Source organism: Alexandromys fortis, unplaced genomic scaffold (assembly GCF_014885135.2).
Source record: "Alexandromys fortis isolate MF-2015 unplaced genomic scaffold, M_Fortis_MF-2015_v1.1 scaffold_78, whole genome shotgun sequence".
NCBI classification, from domain to species: Eukaryota; Metazoa; Chordata; class Mammalia; order Rodentia; family Cricetidae; genus Alexandromys; species Alexandromys fortis.
The window spans coordinates 4530905-4539472 of NW_026067977.1; the positions used below are offsets into that span (position 1 = coordinate 4530905).

The following is an 8568-nucleotide window of genomic DNA, read 5'->3' on the forward strand; positions in this document are numbered from 1 at the left end:
GCTGGGAATTGAACTCAGGACCTCTGGAAGAGCAGGCAGTGCTCTTAACCTCTGAGTCATCTCTCCAGCCCAGATCAACTTTTCTTTTAAGACAGATTCTTTTCTGCCTCAGTCTTCCCACTGCCGGGACTGCAGGCACCAGATATCACAGCAAATTTAACGGCTGTTGTCAGTGTCGGGCTAATAGCCATCCTCAGTCGCTCCTGGTTTCCCCAAGCTGTGAAGCCTGATTCATTTATACATCTCCACAGGCATCTATGGAGGCGTGGGTCAGGAGAAATGGTCCTTTGGCTTCTTTTAGTCACCTGACCTTTTTCCAGTCCAACTTGCACTTCTACCTTTGCAGGCACCCGGTATCTGCAGCTCCAGAACCTTCCTAGAGGTCAGCAGGAGCCAGGCAGGCAGGCTAACTCCTGACTCCGCCCCTTGCTACCACTACCTTCAGTTCATTGGCTTCTTGGCCTCCAGCATTTTACCTGTGGGGCGGTCTGCAGACTTTGCCTGCGTTCTCAGTCTTTGTGTTGTTTTAAATACTGAAGCACCCCAGTGGACTTCGGGTAGGAAACTGGAGGAAGCGTATGTTTCAGTCTCCACGCTTAAGTTGAGGCTCCCAAAACAGGCACTCAAGACCCAAGGGTTTCGAAGCGGCTAAGGTGGAGAAACTGTGGAACTGGCACCTGCCCGTGGCATCCAGGCTGCCCTCGGGGTTTTGTTTCTAGGACACACAAGGTATGTCCACGTCAACCTAAGTCAGCCGTTTTCTACCTGTGGGGTCGTACCCCTTTGTGGGGGTTGAATGACACTTTCATAGGGGTTGCATATCAGATATCCTGCATATCAGATATTTACATTAGCAAAATTACAGTTATGAAGTAGCAATGAAATAATTTTATGGCTGGGGGTCACCACGACATGAGGAACTGTATTAAAGGGTCGCAGCACTAGGAAGGTTGAGAACCAATGCCCTAAGTAACCGTAGGGATTCAGGGAAGGCATCCTTAGAGGAGCCACTTGGCTAGGCTGCTGCAAAGGATCCATTATTAGTTGATTATTAATGGTCTCAGTGTTCTGCTGCCAACTGGCTTGGCTTCCAGCACACATGGCTAAGCTGCTGTGGGGGCTGGTTCGCTGTGAACGGCCAGAGTCAGCTTCCTAAGTCTTCTTGGCAGGTTTCTATATGACTGCGCTGGCTTGGGCACCGGGAAATCCAGGCTGCTTTGACTGGGCGGGTCCAGCTTTATTCCAAATAGTGTCCCAGCATCCTGAACCATTGTACCTGACACTGAGTGAGCTATTCCCTTCTAAGACCCAAGTGACATGCCATTTTCTCTACCAGTCTTCTGCTTCAGCCCATATTCACAGAGTACTTCCTGTGGGACCCAGGGAAGCCTTTTCTACAGGGAATGTGTTCACCTCTTTATCAGACGCTGTCCCATCGGATAGTCTGTTAACACTGCCTTTGCCTTGTCCTGGTGCCTGGTAAGTGCCTGACACCTACTTGGTGGCAGTCGCTGCGAGTCTCCTCTGGTAGAGTCCGTATGTGTTTTCACTAAGGAATGATGATGAATTTCTCATGAGCTTCTCCGTGCTATAGTGTTGAGAGGTATCTCTGGGTCCTTGCTAACAGTGCTCTGCCCTACAAGCCCCCTGCAGGAGCTCTTGGGTAGGAGTGAGCAGAAAGCAGAATAAACAGACACAATTGGGTTGCCCTCCTCTTGAGGGGAGAACAGGGGGCCTGCTCTTCATTCTGGATCTCCGTGAGGGTCCACTTGAGGTGTGTTTGCTTCCCCAATTCTGGTGGGATGGGCCCAGGTTACCTGGCTGTCCTAGCGTTGGTCTTGTGTGTGTGTGTGTGTGTGTGTGTGTGTGTGTGTGTGTGTGGTGAGCAATGCTGGGCTGGAACCTGCGAGCACTCTAGTTCCAGATTCCAACCCTAAGGACGACAATAGCCCTGTGCAGACATCAGCTGAGTGTCTTCATTTTATGGCACTTGGGACTGGAGAATGGGTGGTTCATGTTGTAGGCACTGGGCTCATCTCTAGAGAGCGGTGCCTGCATGCAGGATGCAAGCAGGTTCTTTGTGGATACGCAGAGAGAGGCTGGTTTCATGGGGCTCTTTGGGTTGTTGTTTTTCAGAGGACCTGGATCTGACCTAAAGGAATATCGCTGGTAAAAACAGAGGAAAGATATCCCCCAAAGGAATGTGTCAAGATCCTTTTCTTTGGACAGCTTAGAGACTACAGAACAACTCAGAAGCTCATCAGTTGGTAAGTGGACGTGGTGAGGTATGTCTACATCATGGGTCCCACTTAGCAGATGCCTGTGATAGCGTGTAGAACTCTCAAAACCATTGTGCAGAGGGACAGAGCTGGACAGGACACTACATAGTGTGCGGCTCCATTTTAATGAGCTTTCTGGAAAACAAAGAAATATATGTGGGCATATGAGGTAGGAATTGGACCAGCATTTGTTTGGGGCTGTGTGTAGAGTGGGTAGGGATTATTCCAAGGCACAATGCTGCTCCTCGAGGGATCCAAACTCTAGAGCTGGGTGGCGACAGTTAAATAACCACATAAATTAAAGCCATCAAGCCAGGTTCTTACAATGGGATTTGTACAATATGTAAATTATATGTCAATGAAGCTGCTGAGTGTGTGTGTGGGAAAGGACAGATGAGAAGAAATTACATTTTCCATTCAGTTTAGGGAAATGGGTGAGAAAGAACAGCTGGGGCTGCATAAATCTCAGTGGACCGAAATTTTAGGGTTGCATCAACCTTGAGGTTTTTTTTTTTTCTCCCCTTTTCATTTAAATGTTCTGTCTCCTTGTCCTTGAAGGGGAGGAGACGGCACAGAACCCTCCTTCAGCTAAAAGAGGACGCAGGGAAGCAAGAGGAACACGTTTGGCTGCCCTGAGCTGCCTCCCCCACTCCTAACCTGGCTCACCACCCAGCAGCCTCTTCACAGCCCCTTTTAGCTATGGCTTTAGTCATCTTAGCACAGCACACAAAGACCAGAATTGTCAGTGTGAGCAAGTTCAACCTACGCATTTCAGCTCCAGCCATGCAACAGCTTCTGTGCTTCTGTATGAGACTGTCCAGAAGGGGCTCTGAGAACACAGGGGGAGGCTCCCAGTGAGGACCTGGGGCTGTGAAGCCTAACCATGTAAGGCACATGGTGAGCAAGAAAGGAGTCTCAGAGAATATGCTCACCTACAGGAGATGTCTGTCTGGACTCTTATGTGTTCTGGAACCTTCATCTTCATCCCCACCAAAACCACACCAGAATGCCATTAGTACATTAATCCAAGAGGCTGAGGTAGATCCGTGAGATCAGCCATGAGAGACGAGGGGGCCCAAACTTACAACAATCCTGCTGCCTCACCCTCCCGAGTACTAGGGTTGCAGGTGTGAGCCACTGTGCCTGACTAAAGCCAGTCATTTTCACTTTAACTGATTGTATGAATTTGTGGTGGTTTGTTTGAATGAATTGTCCCTCATAATCTCATAGAAAGTGGCACTATTCAGAGGTGTGGTTTTGTTGGAGTGGGTATGGCCTTGTTGGAGGAAGTGTGTCATTGTGGGGGGTGGGCTTTGAGGTTTCGTAAGCTCAGGATACTGCCCAGTGTCTCAGTTGGCTTCTTGTTGCCCACAAGACACAGCACTCTCAGCTCCAGCACCACATCTGCCTGCATGCTGCCATGCTCCCTGCCATGATGATAATGAACTGAACCTTTGAAGCTAAAAGCCACTATCTCTCAATTAAATATTTTTTTTTGTAAGAGTTGCTGTGGTCAAGGTGTCTCTTCACAGCAACAAAACCCTAAGGACAGTCTTATACAATTGTTCCTTGGTATCCTCAGAGGTTTGTCTCAGGACCCCCAAAGGTACCCAAAGCCACAGACACTCAGGACCTTGTATAAAATGATGTAATGCTTACACAAAGCTCTCTAAAGTCCTCCTGAAGACACACGTTTACTAGTCTAGTCAGAGTCTATCTATGTAGCCCAGACTTGCCTCCAAATTCCTCTAATCCTTCCGAGTCTGAGATTACAGGTGTGTGACACCGTGCCTGTCTCTTCTGAATAGTTTCAGTTGCCTCTGCATTATTCATAATACCTAATGCATTGTACTGTGTAGGGAATAATGACATCTGCACTTGTTTTTGTGTCTGAATATTTTTGATTAATATTGGTTAGCTTCAGGGATGTGAAAACTGCAGACACAGAGGACAGATGCAATGTGTGTGCATGTGTGTGGTATATACGCCTATGTGGTACATACAGTATAAATGCACTATTAAACTATATGTACGTACACAGCTTTATAAGGTGTGAAGACTTGTGGATGTGTGTGTGTGCTCTCATGACTGTGTGCCTGTTGTGCACTAGACCCCATTTTAAGCCCCTTAAATTAGTTTTCACCGAAGCCTAAGCTGACGGGAACTCACTGTGTAGCAAGTTTGTTGAGGATAACCTTGAACTTCTGATCCCCCCTCCCCCGCCCTCCCAAGTGCTGGAATTACAGGCATGTACCACTGTGCCTGGTTCTCCATGTTGGGAATTGAACCCAGGGCTTTGTGTGTGCTAGGAAATCACTCTACCAATGGGGCTACATCTCCAACCAGAAGGAGGTATCTTTGGAAAGATGAAATTGTGATACAGAGGGATAAAAATGAAGAATCTTGAATGAATTAGAAACAAAATTATTTTCCCCGTGCCACAAAATGTCCACCTGGCGGAGCTGGATGGGAGCCCAGTTGTCCCTTGTACTTGACCGCTGCACTTTTGCCTGCCTCTGGACAGTGCCTGCTGGGCTTCGATTTCAGGGTCCAAGCTGCCTCGGGGTCCCAGCTTCCAGGCCTGAGACTGCAGCCCTGTGGGAGCAGCCTGCTAGGACCTCACTCCAGGCACTCCAGGCTTCCTGCCTCTCCTCCTGCCCCCTCCCTCCACACTCCCCTGAGCCTTGGTGCTTCTCACTCCCAGGCAGGGTTTCTGCCTCTGTGGCTGCCAGCCTCCTGCTCCAGCCAAGGAGGAGCTGGGGGAGCAGATGGGCTTCGTGGGTCTCTGGCTGTCTGCAGTGATAGGAGTGTTGATTTACTATCTTCTCCCTGTATTGAAAAATAGTCTTCTAAAAACTTTATGGGCGTATTTCTATGGCCCTCTTCCAACTGCAGAAAGCATTGTGATACGGTGAAAATTTCTGGCCATATTGTTTCATTTCAGAGTGATATTGAATCAGGCCTGAGTAAATATTTATGATTTCTCTCGAAATGTGGCAGACTTATGACATGGTAATTAATTTTACTGTAGGCTGAATTCAATGTCTTTGGTAATATATGGGTAGGTATGTAAAGTGTTTATAGGGCTTTCAAAAGCAAGCCCAGGGCTTACACGAATCCCTAGTCGTCAGACAGCCAAGGAGGGGCAAGATTGCAATTCTAATTTCGCTGATAGAATTTCTGTGGGAAGCCAGGATTCTTTTAAAGATTGATATTCATTGCACAATCACACACATCATATATTTTATGTACTGTTAAAGTATTTGGAAACTTCAAATACACTTACTTTTCAAGAAATGCGTGCTTCAAGCAATGTTAAAAAAGAAAGGCTAAATTTAGAAGATTGGCTTTGGTTTGGGGCAAAAGCTGAGAGGAACAGAATATTTCATAGCTCTGCAAAGGGCCCTTATACAAAGTCTCCATTTGAGGGGTGCTTCGCTCCCCGCCCCCGCATTTAATTATCAGCACGATCTACATTTTCTGCCTTAGAGAATCTATCAGGGATTGTGGCTGTAGCTCAGCTAGAGTGTTTAACCAGCATGCGCGAGGCTTTGAGTTTGATCCCCAGCACAGCATGAAGCCTGGTACCATCTGTGCACCCAGAGCTCAGGTAGAGCCAGAAGAATCAGAAGTTCAAGGTCATCCCTGGACGCCTGGCAGTTTCAAGGCCCTTGTCTCAGACAAAGAGAACAAACATATCCAGCTACTCACGGTGGTTCGCACCTATAACCCCGCTGCTCTGGAGGCCGAGAGGGATGCCTTTAGGTGCAGGAAGCCAGTCTGAGCTACAGAGTGAGTTCCAGAACAGCCAGGGCTACAGAGTGAGGCTTCACCTCAGGCAAACAAGCAAACTAGCTGGTTTACTTCTCACGTGATTGTCCGTGATACTTGTGTTCCGTCCCCAACACCACAGAAAGCAGGCGTGGGCACACCCTTGGGAGGTGGAGGCAGGAAGATCAGAAGTGCAAGGTGGGGCTCAGCCACACAGTGATTTGAAGCCAGGCTTAGGTATATGAGACCCTATCTCAAGAACAATTTTTTAAAATTATAAAGCCAGGAGAAGGGCATCTGCAAGGTGTTTTTGTGTTGCTGTGACCAGAGTAGCTGATGACGGCAGCCTCAGGGGAAGAAGACTCATCGTGGCCCCTTGACTCCTGGCTTGAGAAGATCCAGCCCACAGTGGTGGAGACGGCACCGGGAAGAGCTCCATTCGCGGTCTAGGAAGCAAAGACACGGAATGGCAGAGTCTTGTACTGCAGGAAGGGAGCGGAGGGCGCTGGGTTATTTTCACATGAAGACAGGCTGTGTAGCGGCACTCTCTGAATTCCCAGCGCTTGTGTTGATGATTCTAGAATGGGCTTGGGGAGGGGTAAGAGAAAGAGGAAGAAGAAGGAGCCTGCATCTTGCATCTTACCTGGTAGCATTCATTCTAACTAAAATGGCTCCCAGAGTACAATCAGCACCTGGTCCCATCTCTGTCACACTGCAGACTAGAAAGGGGCCTGTGTGGGCTCAGGGCTATTTCTACGGTTAGCTTCTATACTGTAAACTGGGTAACTCAAAACCGTAAGTTTATGCACTGTTTTTCAGTTTGCCAAGGGGATATTGCACGGTGTAATAAAATTTCTCAGTGAGCAGTTTCATTACTTTATGTAAGAATAATATGTATTTATGAGCAATTACCCTCTGCTGGGCACTTTCCTTCTAGGGCCTCCTTTGAGCTGCACAGGTGATTTTTATTTATGCATTTCACAATATTTATTGAGCACTTACTATTTTCCAGACAGCACGCCAAGCTACACTGGTCTTGCTTCAAGAAGCCTATAATTTCAGGAGGGACCAGACATTCCCCTTGCCCCACTGCTGGGAATTGAACCTGGGACCTGACTCATGCTAGGCCAGCACACTATCCCTGAGCTACCTTCCTAGGTCCAGATAGGTGTTTTATGTGTGGCACTGAGGTTTGAACCCAAGGTCTTACACATGGTGGGTAAGTGCTGCCACTCCTGCCATTCCAGGAGGATTATCTGCCACCGTGTGTGTGCATGTGTGCATGCGCATGTGTGTGTGTGCGTGTGTGTGTGCATGTGTGTATGTGCGTGTATGTGTGTGCATGTGTGCATGTGCATGTATGTGTGTGCATGTGTGTGTGGTGCTGGATTTGAATCCAGGGCATCAGTCATGCTGGGCAAGCTCTCTCATTGAGCTACATCCCCATCCCTAGAGAATCCCCGTCACCATGCGTGTGTGCGTGTGTATGTGTGCGTGTGTGTGTGTGCGTGTGTGTGTGTGTGCATGTGTGTGTGATGCTGGGTTTGAACCCAGGGCATCAGTCATGCTGGGGAAGCTCTCTCATTGAGCTACATCCCCAGCCCTAGAAGATCCCCTGCCACTGTGTGTATGTGTGCGCGCATGTATGCATGTGCATGTGTGTGTGCATGTATGCATGTACATGTGTGTGTGGTGCTGGGTTTGAATCCAAGGCATCAGTCATATTGGGCAAGCTCTCTCACTGAACTACATCCCCAGCCCTAGTGAAGGAGGCAGACAGAAAGCTTTGGTTCTTGGAGCCCAGCCGGTGTACACCGTGGCGCAGAGGTGGTGGATAGGAGGTCCATCAACAGTGCCTAGGGGGAAATGAGCTGAGCCTGCAATTTTTAAAATAATGGCAAAAAGCTTGTTTTTTCCTCAAACGTGTGAGATCTTGTCAGTTTCTTCTATGGTCCGATGGAGGGACTTTTCAGGGACTCATTCAGTTTGCCGCCACAATTCTTGTTTACATTGAACAGGGGTGGGTTTAGAAGCTATTTTTGGGGCGAGTTAGGGAGTGTGATGGAAAGCCCTGAGGATCGCTTTGCCTTCTTCAGTCTTTCCAAAGGAATTTTGCTAACACCCTGGGGGTGGGTGGGTTGAGGTTTCATTGTGGGTAGCCTGAGCCCACAAGCCTACTCCAAGTGCCCTGTGTCTATGAGGTCGGAGCCTCTGCTGTCAGAGTAGGGAGAGGGCAGCCCTGGGATTGTCTAGTGGGGAAATAGGAAGGAAAATCAGGATGTCTGCTCACTCCTGATCTAAAACTAAGACAAAACCAAGCTTTACTTCAATTTAATACACACATTGACTCATGCATGCTTGTTTGGGTCCTATGTCTGTGGACTCGAGTCACACAGAAGTATCCTGAAGAACCCTGGTAGACATGCCAGGTGCTCTCTCTTTACACACACACACACACACACACACACAGAGAGAGAGAGAGAGAGAGAGAGAGAGAGAGAGAGAGAGAGAGAGAGAG

The 8568-nt window shown here is 48.3% G+C and overlaps 1 long non-coding RNA gene across 4 annotated transcripts in view; it reads left to right on the forward strand.

Annotated features, from left to right (window-relative positions):
- Positions 1-491: 491 nt before the first annotated feature.
- Positions 492-8568, forward strand: part of LOC126510852 (uncharacterized) — a 38479-nt gene continuing 30402 nt past the window's right edge. The window contains exons 1-4 of one of the 4 annotated variants that reach the window (XR_007594532.1): positions 492-729; positions 1337-1479; positions 2137-2267; positions 2838-7221. This is a non-coding gene — a long non-coding RNA (uncharacterized lncRNA). Of the gene's footprint in view, positions 730-1336; positions 1480-2136; positions 2268-2837; positions 7222-8568 lie in introns of those variants that run through there. The other 3 variants (XR_007594530.1, XR_007594531.1, XR_007594533.1) reach the window with 3 other exon arrangements.